Source organism: Leuciscus leuciscus (assembly GCF_965113295.1).
Source record: "Leuciscus leuciscus genome assembly, chromosome: 6".
Classification (NCBI taxonomy): Eukaryota; Metazoa; Chordata; class Actinopteri; order Cypriniformes; family Leuciscidae; genus Leuciscus; species Leuciscus leuciscus.
Window position 1 is genome coordinate 41,696,988 of NC_138730.1, and position 12,126 is coordinate 41,709,113.

Sequence of the window (12,126 nt, forward strand, 5' to 3'; positions counted from 1 at the left end):
AAATGGGTGTGACACATGTCCTTCCTGACATCTGTCATTTAGTATTTATAAAGCAGGCGTATTGTTCACTTTGAAATTGAAAGGTACAGGTAGAAGTAATGTTTTTGTTGACCAAAGCCACACATGCCAGTCATACCACAGATATCCTACAACAATACAATCTCATTTAAATACTCCTGGTTTCTATTTGTATTATAACAATTTCTGTTGGAGGTTGCAATAGCCAGGTGGTGATAGAAATGTGTTTCCTCCTCTCATATCACTTTAAAACGGAAGGTCTTGGTATTTTCTCACTTTTATGTTCATGTGGGGAAGGACAGATCATTCTAGGACAGTCAAACTAGCTGTTGTGAGATGGGTTTGGCTATAGCTGGCAAATTGGTGCATGCCCGCAAATAACAATTACATAATGTTTCTGATATTGAACAAGTGTGAAGTAGGTGTAGTATTGTTTAAAGAGCTTTTCCCCAAAGGTGTGTCAAAGTTACTGTAAGAATTTAGAAATGCGGGGCAGTCTGGTTGAGGAACGACCACACCCGAGAAGACAAAGGACCTTCCTGGAAATTAACATTTGACTCTCTCTTGAGAAACTAGCATCCCTGAGTCAATCACCTCCCCATGTTGTCTATCTCTCACGCTGAGATCACCAGATATTCACCCAAAAATCTATATGGTTTAGTGTGAATAATTATCATACAGTATTATACATGTTTGGTATCATTTGAAATGTCTCAGTGCGACTGGTACAGATGTCTCATTCCCAAATAAGTCAAATGAAAAAGGAAAAAAAGGAAAATTCCCATTGTTAGCAAATGTTTCCATGTGAAAAGTTTCTGTCTATATAAGAAATGCAACAAGAGGCTCAGGGCGATTTGTAATTCAAATTAGCCCGTGATGCGGAAAGTATGCAAAACACTTTGCATCATGTATTTTAGAATGTCAGGTTCGCATCTTCTCTCTTTATTCCAGAGCATTTGATGTTTTTTTATTTATTATGTTTAAACTGATTATGAAATTGGCATGATACATTTATTTGATTTTATTCCGACTGACTCTGAAATTGTTTTCCCAAGTAGATTAAACGGATTCGTATGTTACCGCAAGTTTTGCGTCAGATTATTGACGACTAATATTTGCCACTAATTCAAGTGCACGTGTTTTGCAAAGACAAGAAGTGAATTTCCGTTTAGGGCAGCAAAAGTTCTGCTTGACCAACCTAAATCTGGGTGTGTCTTACCTCTGCTTTAATTTAATGTTACTTTAGATAAGTGTACGTGGGAAACTACGACATGGCCAATCCAAAGCTATTATAAGACAAGTAAAGTTGGTCAACTTATATCTGTAGTAGTGGCCATACCTCTACTGAAGTAAACGTTACTTTAATTTCAAGTGCAATCACGGGGGCTATACCAAAGTATCTTTGATTGTGTAAGTGTGAATGCGACCAATCTCAGGTATATAGCAATTACCTCTGTTTAGTGACCGAAGATGGCGAGATTGTGATCGTGAGACCTATGTTAAACAAGGTGTGAGGACCTCTGAGCGACATAGCTTCCTAATATGAACGGGTAAAATATAAGTAAAGAGTTAAATAGAACAATCAAATGTATTGCTAAACTATTATATAACTGACCAATAACCAATTGGCAATCTAACTTAAATTTGAGGTTGTGATAAAATGGAGTCAGATATAAAATGGAGTCAGATAAATGGAATTAAATTCCTTTGCCACACGAAAAGACAGTAACACACAGAGACCTTCGCCCGTTCTGGCAGAAACCCCCATTTGGACCGATAAACGGGCTTACACTACATTGCTATGGCTTTGTGTATGGACCAGTCTTGTTATTGTTGACTAAAACTAAAACTATTAAAATGGTTTTCATTAATTTAATAAATATAAATATTAGATAGCCTTAAATATTAAAAGCCCTTAAACTTAGAAAAAATTTAATGCAAATTAAAAATGTTGCTTTAGCAACAAAATGTAATAAAATAAGTTTAAGTTTAATAGAAATATTTAAAGGGATGGTTGATTATGATTTCACTTTTCTAACTTTAGTTAGTGTGTAATGTTGCTGCAACATCTGCAAAGTTACAACGCCCAAAGTTAAACTAAAACACTTAAATAACACTGGTATTGTTACAATCCTCAGTCACCAGACCAGTCACCTCAGCACACTATGTTTCCCATAATCCTCTCTGGCTACCACCATTGCACACTCAACAATCACCACACCTGTCTGCCATCAGCCTCATCAGTTTTTCCATAAAGGCCAGCACCAAACACACATACTTGTCTAGTCTCGTCATTCAACCCTCAACGATACCTTCCAGTTACTCACCTGTTTACATCCCATGTGTGGCCCAAATAAACTCTGTTGGGATTTTACCTTTGTCTGCATTCTTCTGTTCCATGACAGAAGACCAGACCTAATATGGATAATGCAACTCGATTTGCTGTTGTGGCTCGTGAGAGCCTGGACTTTTTTGTTTTTACAGAGAAATTCTGCCTTCTTGTCATTACCAGTTACGATGAGACCCTGAAGTCATTGTTCTGGATCGGGGTGAACTCCATCACCCCGTAGACCTCCCAGACATCTATGGGCAGAACTGGAGGGACGCTATCATCTGGTGTCTGGAGAGTGTTTACCCCCAATCCAGAACACATCCATACTGTTGGTAAAACTATATATATAACTATATCCATACAGTCTGTTCCACCACCATCGGCCACAGAGGAAACATGTGAGCACAGACAGAGAGCTACCACCCACTGCAACACGGCAGCCAGTGCCCGAAGATAAGAGGTCAGCGCTGACCCATGTCCCGGAAGAGGAGCCCCCCAGTGAGTCTGACCAGGGGTGTGAGCCCACTACATCAGTGGCCGAAGGTATTTTGATGGATTCTGAGACTGAAGACTGGCTGATTGACTTCAACGTGGGAGTATCGTCTCCCACCCCCTTTCTGATTTTTCATCGCTGTTCCTAGACAGCACCATGGACTGTATGAACTTTTTTCCTGTTTCCTCTGAACCTTCCTCACTGTTTCTAGACTGCACAGACACCTGCATGGACAATGTGTTGTTACCTTCAACCCTGTCTAGCCTTCATCTACCTCCGTCACTGCCCTGCTCAGCCAGTCCTCCTGCCTCTGCTGGAGGTTGTCAGCCCTTTGCCATCTCCTGCAATGCCAAGCACTCACGTCAAGCCTCAGGTCCTGCAACCACCATCAGTGCCTGAGCGGATAGATCCAGTGGCTCCGCCTCTGGCCTGAGATCGCTCCATCTCGGTCCGTCGACCTGTCGGCTCTACCAGACACCCTCTGCCTTTCGACAGTTGTCAGTTGTCACACCACCTCTGCCATGGACTTGCGGATCATCCGCTACGCTCCGTTCCTCCAACCCTACGGCTGCAGTGGGCTCTTCCTTCTCTTCGGATACGCCTCAGTCCTCCGTCACACCGGCATCGCCTCAGTCCTCGGGCAGTCTGGCTCCTCCTCAGATGATCACCGCTGCGGCATTGCCTAGACCTCCTGTGCCAGCGATGTCGCTCTGCTCTATCGACTCTCCGTCTGCGACCTGGGATCCATCGGCTCCGCCTCCGTCGGTCGTACCCTAGCGGACGTCAGCCTCTACTCCACCTTGGCTCCTCCCTCCTTCGACTCCGCCGTGGGCTGTCATCTCTGGGCTCTGGGTCTATGCTTTCAGAGAACTATCATCATCACCGCCGGGCTCTCGTCGTCCATCTGTCACCATTCTTGCACTGCCTGCTATCACATCCCTTCACCTACTCCTCTTACCATCCCTGCACCATCTCCACGCCCTCCTCCTAAGCCTCCACCTTCACCTCTTCAAGCCGTGAGGTCACACATTCTGGGAGGGGGGAGTATTGTCACAATCATTAGTCACCAGACCAGTAGGGCTGCAACAAACGATTATTTTGATAATCGATTAATCTAACGATTATTAGAACGATTAATCGACTATTCATCGATTATTTCGCCGACTAATCAGTACGTTTGGAACGATTATTCAGCCTTTTTAATTAGTTAAAACACGGAGTTATACATATTCTAACTATAATATAAAAAAAGAAAATCACTTCAGCTTTTGAAATGGTTGTTTTAAACAACTTTGAGCAACTAAACAGGTCATTCTCTTTAAGTTTTCAGATTTCTGTCCAACTCAAATCACACACAAATGCTCTCTAAGCATTGTTTAAATATTCTGTTCTCTTTCAATAGAAAAAAATAAACAAAAAAAATTATCAGCTGCATTACAGACACACTTAAACTGCAAACAATTATTATAAGAATCTTTTATTTTTATTTTTTTATTGATATGACAATTGAGCTGAGCTGACAGAGACATTCTCATTCACCTTTTAATTTACAGTATAAAAAATTAACTGACATGATATTCTTCATAACATCTCCTTTTGTAAGTCTTCATGAATATGTAACAAAATACAGGCAAGGGATAAGACTGTAATAACGTTACCTAATAGAGCTACAATAATAAAAACAGCCCGACTCCTAAGCTCGATCAAGCTTTATTCTATGCAAAAATAAATCATCACATTACTGTAATTATATTATTATTGTTAATTATTATTGCTATTATTAGAAGTATTGCATTCTCTAAAAAGAGATTTACTGCTAGTTATTTAGCTTCAGCTGGAGAATATTCACCTCTCACCGGCTCGTCTCGTGCCGGGTTTTTCCTCTTTAAGTGTTTTAACATGCATGTTGTGCTCCCGTGAAAAGCAAGTTCCGCCTTGCATGTATTGCATACGACAGCATTCTTGGTTTGCAGTTTTGTGAAACTTTACACACCTTGCTAGTTCGGATTCGTTTGCACTCCGTCATAATTCGCGCTGTGTTTTCTTCTACCGCAATAGCATTTGTAACGGCTGCATTACACTCTAGCGCTACAGCGCCGTAGCGGTCAAATCGCGATATTGCAGGCCCTTACATTAGGTCACGTGGGATCAAACGACTACTCGACAACAAAGATATTTGTCGACAATTTTTTATTGTCGACGTTGTCGACAATGTCGACTAATCGTTTCAGCCCTACAGACCAGTCACCTCCGCACACTACATTTCCCATAATCCTCTCTGGCTACCATCTGTGCACACTCAACAATTACCACACCTGTCTGCCATCAGCCTCATCAGTTCCTCCAAAAAGGCCAGTACCAAACACACATGTTTGACTGGTCTCGTCGTTCAACCCTGAACGTTTTCCTGATGACCAACCTGTGGATACTTACCTGTGTGCTTTCGTCTCAAACTGTCCAGTCTTCTGACTTCCTCAGTCTCAGTGATCATCTCGTCTTCAAGCCAGCCTTCCAGTCACCTGTTATCTCTGCCTGCATACAGATAAGAACAGTCATTACCCTGCCAGTATCATCTCAACGATCTACTTTCCAGTTACTCACCTGTTTACATCATGTGTGTCTCAAACTCTCTTTATCTGCGCTCTTGTGTTCCATAACAGATATGGACAGAGATAGCCATTTTTGCTAGCAGATAAAAATTTCTTATGCCATTTTTCCTTTGCCATCTATAATAATAATAATAATTATAATAATATTTATAAGTAGTATTGTGGTTATTATAATTGTGTTATTTTTTATTGGCCGGGATAGCTAAGATTTGATCATAATGCTATGTATTTTGGTTGGTTTTAACATCGCTCAGGTGCTGAAACATTATAAAGTTTTTAAAGAGCAAATTAGAAGAATTAAATGGGGAAATATACGGGTCAATAGACGCCATTTGTGGGCAGCCAATGATAGGCTAGCATATGCAAATGTGTTATATTGTTATATGTAACAGGAAGTGAGACCTGAATTGCTGCCGACTCTTTTCAGTAGTTCAGAATCGATTCTTTCTTTAAGGAGACAATAAATGTACTGGTCGATCACTTTGATCTTTAAAACTTTGCAGACATTTCACATTCACAAACAAGATATTACACAATACATGAAAGGTAATATTTATTCTAATACATAATAGGGTCACTTTAAAGAGGTGGTTGAATATGATTTCACTTTTCTAACTTTAATTAGTGTGTAATGTTGTTGTTTGAGCATAAACATACACACTCTGGGGACATCAGAGATTTATTTTACATCTTGTAAAAAGGGCATTATACCACCCCTTTAAATTAAAGAACAGATTCTGATAGTGATATCTAAAGTTGGCCCAAGAGACAAAGAGGGGGAGGGAAACAGGAATTAGGGTGAGAGAGAGAATGGAAGGAGAGAACATAAGGTGAGAGAGTGTGTTTTCACTGACACACTGACCTGGTAGTGTGTTGCCTGGAGTCACATCAGATAACCAGGCTCAAGCCAGTGGAGATTAGAAAGCTTTTGAAATGGTGGAAAAGCAAGGGATTAGAGGGAGCGATGGAGGGAGCGGGATTAGAGCAACATGCGAACACAGGATCAAACATAATCCCTGTGAATGCTGAAACCTCCATCTTGGTTAGGGAGAGCGAGAGTGAGGATTTTGACCCATTGGACACCTCATCAGTCCACCATTCCCCAGTACAATGAGTTTATGATCCATCCGTTCACTCTATTCATCAACGCCTCTGTTGCAATGTGTGTGTGTGTGTGTGTGTGTGTGTGTGTGTGTGTGTGTGTGTGTGTGTGTTTTTATGCATTAATATTATTTGTTTTAGGATTACATTATTAAACTATAGATTTAAATGTGAGTGGTTGTAAAACTCGATAGCAGCGCATGTTGCTATATGGTTGCAATGGTTTTCTGGGTCATTGTTAGATAATTGCTATGGTTTTCTGGATGGTAACTAGGTGATTGTTTACAGGCCCAAGTCAAAAAAGCCCACCTCCGTGGTATTCTGGTTCCTAAATGTTGGGTCACTCCTTCAATGCAAGTCCAGATTTATCTTTCATCAGGCAGAAATTGTAAGTATGAATGCCTCGAAAATTAATGACACACATAAGCTATATGATTTTAAGGTATCATTCATGTCCACAGCACAAATGGTTCTTCTGTACTAGAACAAACAGATCATTCCCTTTACATTTCTCCTTCCATGAAGCAGAACTGAAAGAGGTAGCATTGTCTTTAGAAAGAAAACAGCACAACTTTAATCAAAGAAGACAAATTGTTTTAGTGACTTTACAAGTCAAATTCGTATCAAACTTGTTTTAACAGCTTATTTTAGGGGATAATTTTATCTTTATCAACTTCGTTGTGTGGAGATGATGTTGTGGTTGGTAGATGTATTTTAAAGTGATTTTTAAAATATTTTTATATTTATTTATCAATTTTGCATTGAAATTCTGTCTGATGTATTTACCTTGCCATTGGATTGCAAGGCATAAAAAAAATACTTAGAGTAATGGGTTTGTTTAAATCAAAGCGTTAGCAAGAACTATTTTAATATTACACACACAGTACGTTATATCTGTAAGGTGCCTAACTGTTCAAGAACAACCTGCTTTATTGACCTTTTGTAACCAAAATAGATTTTAATACATTGTTTGTTTGCAGCGTCACATCCTGATTCATGTTTTAGCCTACTGTTTTTTTTTTTTTTTTAAATGTGTCATCCCCTAAACATTTTATTATTCTTAATAACCATCTGTCATGAATCATAACTGCATACTGTTTCTACAGATAAAACCTGATTCGCTCAGCCCTGCCCCCAACGCTTTCGATAACTCTGCGTTTACGTAGGTTTAGGGTCAGAATGTCACGGCTGTTGCTATTAGTTACCGAACACGCATGAGGGAACACAGGAAAGGTTTCTATGTAGAGAATCGAACGAGCTCAACAACCAAACAAAAGATGTAACAGTGGCGTACACCTTTTAATCAGGAACAAAACTCTTGGATTTGTACTGAGAGTTTTCTGTTATGATATGGCTGGATTATCTTCTGCAACCATGATGTTTATTGAATGAAAGAGACAGACAGATGAGCGGATGAGTGGAGAGATGAAAGACAGAGAGTAGCAGGGGGCGCACCAGGCCAGTCTGGTGAACGAATAGAAATAAACAGATTGAATCAGAAAAAAGGCAACAAATAGAAAAGGAGAAGAGCAGGTCCTCCAGGGCAGCAGGCCTCGAGATGGATGGGAGAAGCGGACATGGATGAAACAGTCATAGAGCGACAACAGCGACGGATGGGGGAGGAGGAGGACAAACAGAGAGCCGCTTTGAGCGGTTGTTCCACTAACCTACTTACTGTAATCTTTGTGTGTTTCATAAGAGCCCCTGCCAGAGAATTGCATCATCAAGCTTTAACACTTGCACTCGCTGCTCCTCATTGTCATTTAGGATTTTGAAAGGTGCATAAATCATATGCACATGGCACATGTCTTTTTTTGTCTTACATATACTGGCTCATAATTTGGTGCCCAAACGCTTGAATTGTGTAGATGGAGCAAGGAACACAAAAACATGTTTGTTTGTTTTCCTGTCAGGAATGAGTCTGTGGTTGTCTGAAATATTCAAATGTGATTAATATATTTTCTTTTGCAACTATATAAGTGATTGATTTTATTTCTTAAGCTATAGGGTTAATGCCCCCTCCCTCCCCTCCTCTAAATAAATATATGAATAATGAATAATTAGCCTGTTCAAGCCTCCGGCAGGCCTTCATGGATTACATAACCATCTGTCATAACTATGGGACCAGCTTGTATTTATTCCTTATGACTGAGGGATTTATTTTGCCTGGTTTGATTAATAAAAGAGCCATTTTTCAGAATAATCCTTCAAATGTCTCTTTAATGGGTGTTTGGGGGTGTGCACATAGGAAGGAACTGGCATTGATCATAGTTTTAAACACATCCAACATTTAAATGTGACATTTAGAATGTTTCCAGTTAGTTGTACCACACCGTGACAGAAGAACGGACCGCCCAAAATGGACGATAGGGCCAGAATAATCATCCTGGCTCAGGACAGCCATAACCTTTTTTCTTTTATAAAGAACTTCATGTGTCTTGCCACCACCAGCGCCCTGGACGTCGAGACCCTAAGGACCCTGTTTTGGATCGGGGCAACTTTCCACCACCATAGCGACCTCCCAGACACCACAGGATTGGACTGGAATGAGACCGTCAATAGGTGTCTGGAGAGCGCCGCGCCCCGATCCAGAACACTGCCTGACCAGCCTGATCTTCTCGTCGTGCCTGACGAACTTGTTCTTCACGTCATGCCCGCCATGCCTGAGCCCTCGTCTTCAGCCAAGATGGCCACCGCCTCACTGCTTGAGCCCTCAGCCAGGATGGCTGCCGCCATGCCAAGACCTGTTCCTGTTCCCCGTTGTGTGAATTGACCTGTTCCTGCCCCAAGGACTATCCAAATTCCGCCAAAGACCGACTGTCCAGAGTCTCGTCCTGCCGAGACCGCCCGTCCAGAGTCTTGTCCCGCCGAGACCGCCCTGCCTGAGTCTTCTGTCCCCGAGCCTGAGTTCCCACAGCTCACCCACATGCCACCTTAAGTGAGGTGAGCTCGCGGGTCTACCAGTGTTCAGCTCCAGCATGGTCGGTGGATCCCTGGTCTCCACCTCCAACCTCCGCGACCAGGACCCCACCTCAACCCGTCAGTCCATCAGCTCAACCTTGGCTCCTACCTCCCTCAGCTCCACCATGGCCCATCAGTCCACCAGCTTCACCGGGCTCCCTCGTCCCCCCGGCTTCGCCTTGGTCGTTCCTCGCCCTGCCCTCGCCTCGGGACTACACTCCTCTGGCTTCGCCTCGTCCCTTCGTCCCTCTGGCTCCGTTGGGCTCCTCACTCCCTCCAGCTCCACCTTGGTCCTCTGTCACTCCGGCTCCACCGCAGCCTTCTGTGTCCCTGCCTGCACCTCGGTCGCCAGAGCCTGCGGCATCGCTATGTCCCGCCGTATCCTCGGTGGGCTCGTCGGCCCACCTGCTACGCCCCGTCAGTCGGCCCCATGGAGTCGTCAGCCCTGCCTCCTCCATGGCACCTCCCTCTGTCGGCTCCGTCCTGGCCGCCTGCACAGTCTGCTCCGCCCTCGTCCCTCCTGCCTTCTGTCTGCCCTTCACCTGCTCTTCGTCCTCCTCCTGAGTCCCCTCCCTCTGCAGTTGGTCTGTCTGTGGCACGAGGGGGGGAGCCTACCGGGAGGGGGGAGTACTGTCACATTTGTGTTCTGTTTAGTTTGTCTTCATTGGACTTTTGCCTGTCATCACGTCACGTGTCGTCTTCACTGTCGTAATCAGTTCGTCCGTAACACCTGTGTTTAGTTATTCATCATCCTCATCTGTATCACCTCTGTTCTATTAATCAGTGTCATCTGTGTCCGTATTTAAGTTCCTTCTGTTCAGTCTGTCTGTTCTCAGTCCTATTCAGTGTGTGTACATTCTGCCTGTCTGTACCTGTTGGAATTATATTGTAAGTAAAAGTTTGTATTGGAGCTTTTGACTCTTCGTCTTCTTCTGCCTACACCACACCGTGACACATGCTGTTGGATAGAATTTAAAAATGTTATGTTACAAACTTAATTATTTGTTGATCAGCCAACATATTTATAAATCTCTTTATTTCCTGTTTAAAATTGACTTTGTCATAAGTTATTTGGCTAAAGTTTGATTAACATGCAACATGCAGAGCTTTGCATTAAGCACAGACCCTAACATTTTATATTCAGTAATGTTTTTGAATTAAACTAGTTCATTTAGATGTAACCACATGATGCATATTTTTAGACAAGTGTAACCAGATCACACTGCATAACAATGGATAAATACCCATAAGCCCTTAAGCCCTGCTTGCACTTTAATTAATTAATTATATGCTTGAACAATGTATTGAGGATTTGTGTGGAGACGTGTATGAAAGTGATTAATCTGTAAATATCTTTTTTTAAAGCTCTATTTACTACTGGATACCATGATTTTTCAGAGTTTTAAAGGGATGGGTTACCCAAAACTGAAATTTATGTCATTAAGTTCCAAACCTGTCAGACTTTTGTTCAACCAAAGAGGTTTGTTCTCATAGGTCAAGTAGGTTCGGCAGAGCTTCTGTTTATGTTCGCTGATCAATGTTTAAATGTGAATTAAAGCCTAAATTAAATCTGTTCATCATATAAAGCGATCGAGTATCTTCAGAAAATTTGGACTAAACAGCTCAATTCATATGGATCGGTTTTATAATTTCTTTATAAACTTTTTGAAGCATCAAAATGGAAGTTGCGTAACTGTCTATGGAGAGAACAGAAAACTCTCAGATTTCATTCTTCTCAATGACACACTCAAAAGATCTTCATTTGTGTTTCGAAGATGAACGAAAGTCTTACAGGTTTGGAATGCCATGAGGGTGAGTAGCTAATTGATGACAGAATTTTTTGGGTGAACTATCCCTTTAACTGGATTAAATAAATAAAAAATTACAGTCCAGATGCCATTTGTCCTCCGGGACCTTCTTTACTTTAAATTAATGCAATTAATTAGTATGTAGTTCCGAATTCAATGTGAATTCTAGTCCTATCTTAAGAGCTGACTGGATGCGCGTCCCTGTGAGTAGTGCGCGCTGCTAGTGAGATCATGTGAGAGTCCACGCTTCTGAACGTCTCAGTTACGTATGTAACCCTAGTTCCCTGAAGCGGGAACGAGACGCTGCGTCGAAACGCTGCGGGAACGCCCCTGCGTGATTGTGTCATGAAGCCATATGGAATCAGTCCAATGGCGAGACGAAACGTCATAGGCGGGTGACGTCATCGACCAGGAAACTATAAAGCACCCCTGAATCACAACAGCGCTAGCTTCTGATAGGCTGAAGCAAGTCGATCACGGGCATGCCGGCAGTGTGGCAGGGTGATATGTTACATGTGTTGATACGCTGAGGGAACGCTAATTAATACCCACGTCGCCATAAGAGCAAATGTTCGTCCGTGTGAAGTCAAAGCGCACATTTGGACGAAACCGCCTGCGCCCCTGGAGTGAAGCTGAAGTCAAGATCATAGAACCTAACGAATGTGTGCGGTGAGGACCACCCTGCCGCATCACAAACATCATGTAGGGAAACTCCTGACAATAAAGCTTTGGAAGCAGCCATACTCCTAATCGAGTGAGCTCGTACAGCCAAAGGTGAAGGTTGACCAGCCGACTCGTAACCAA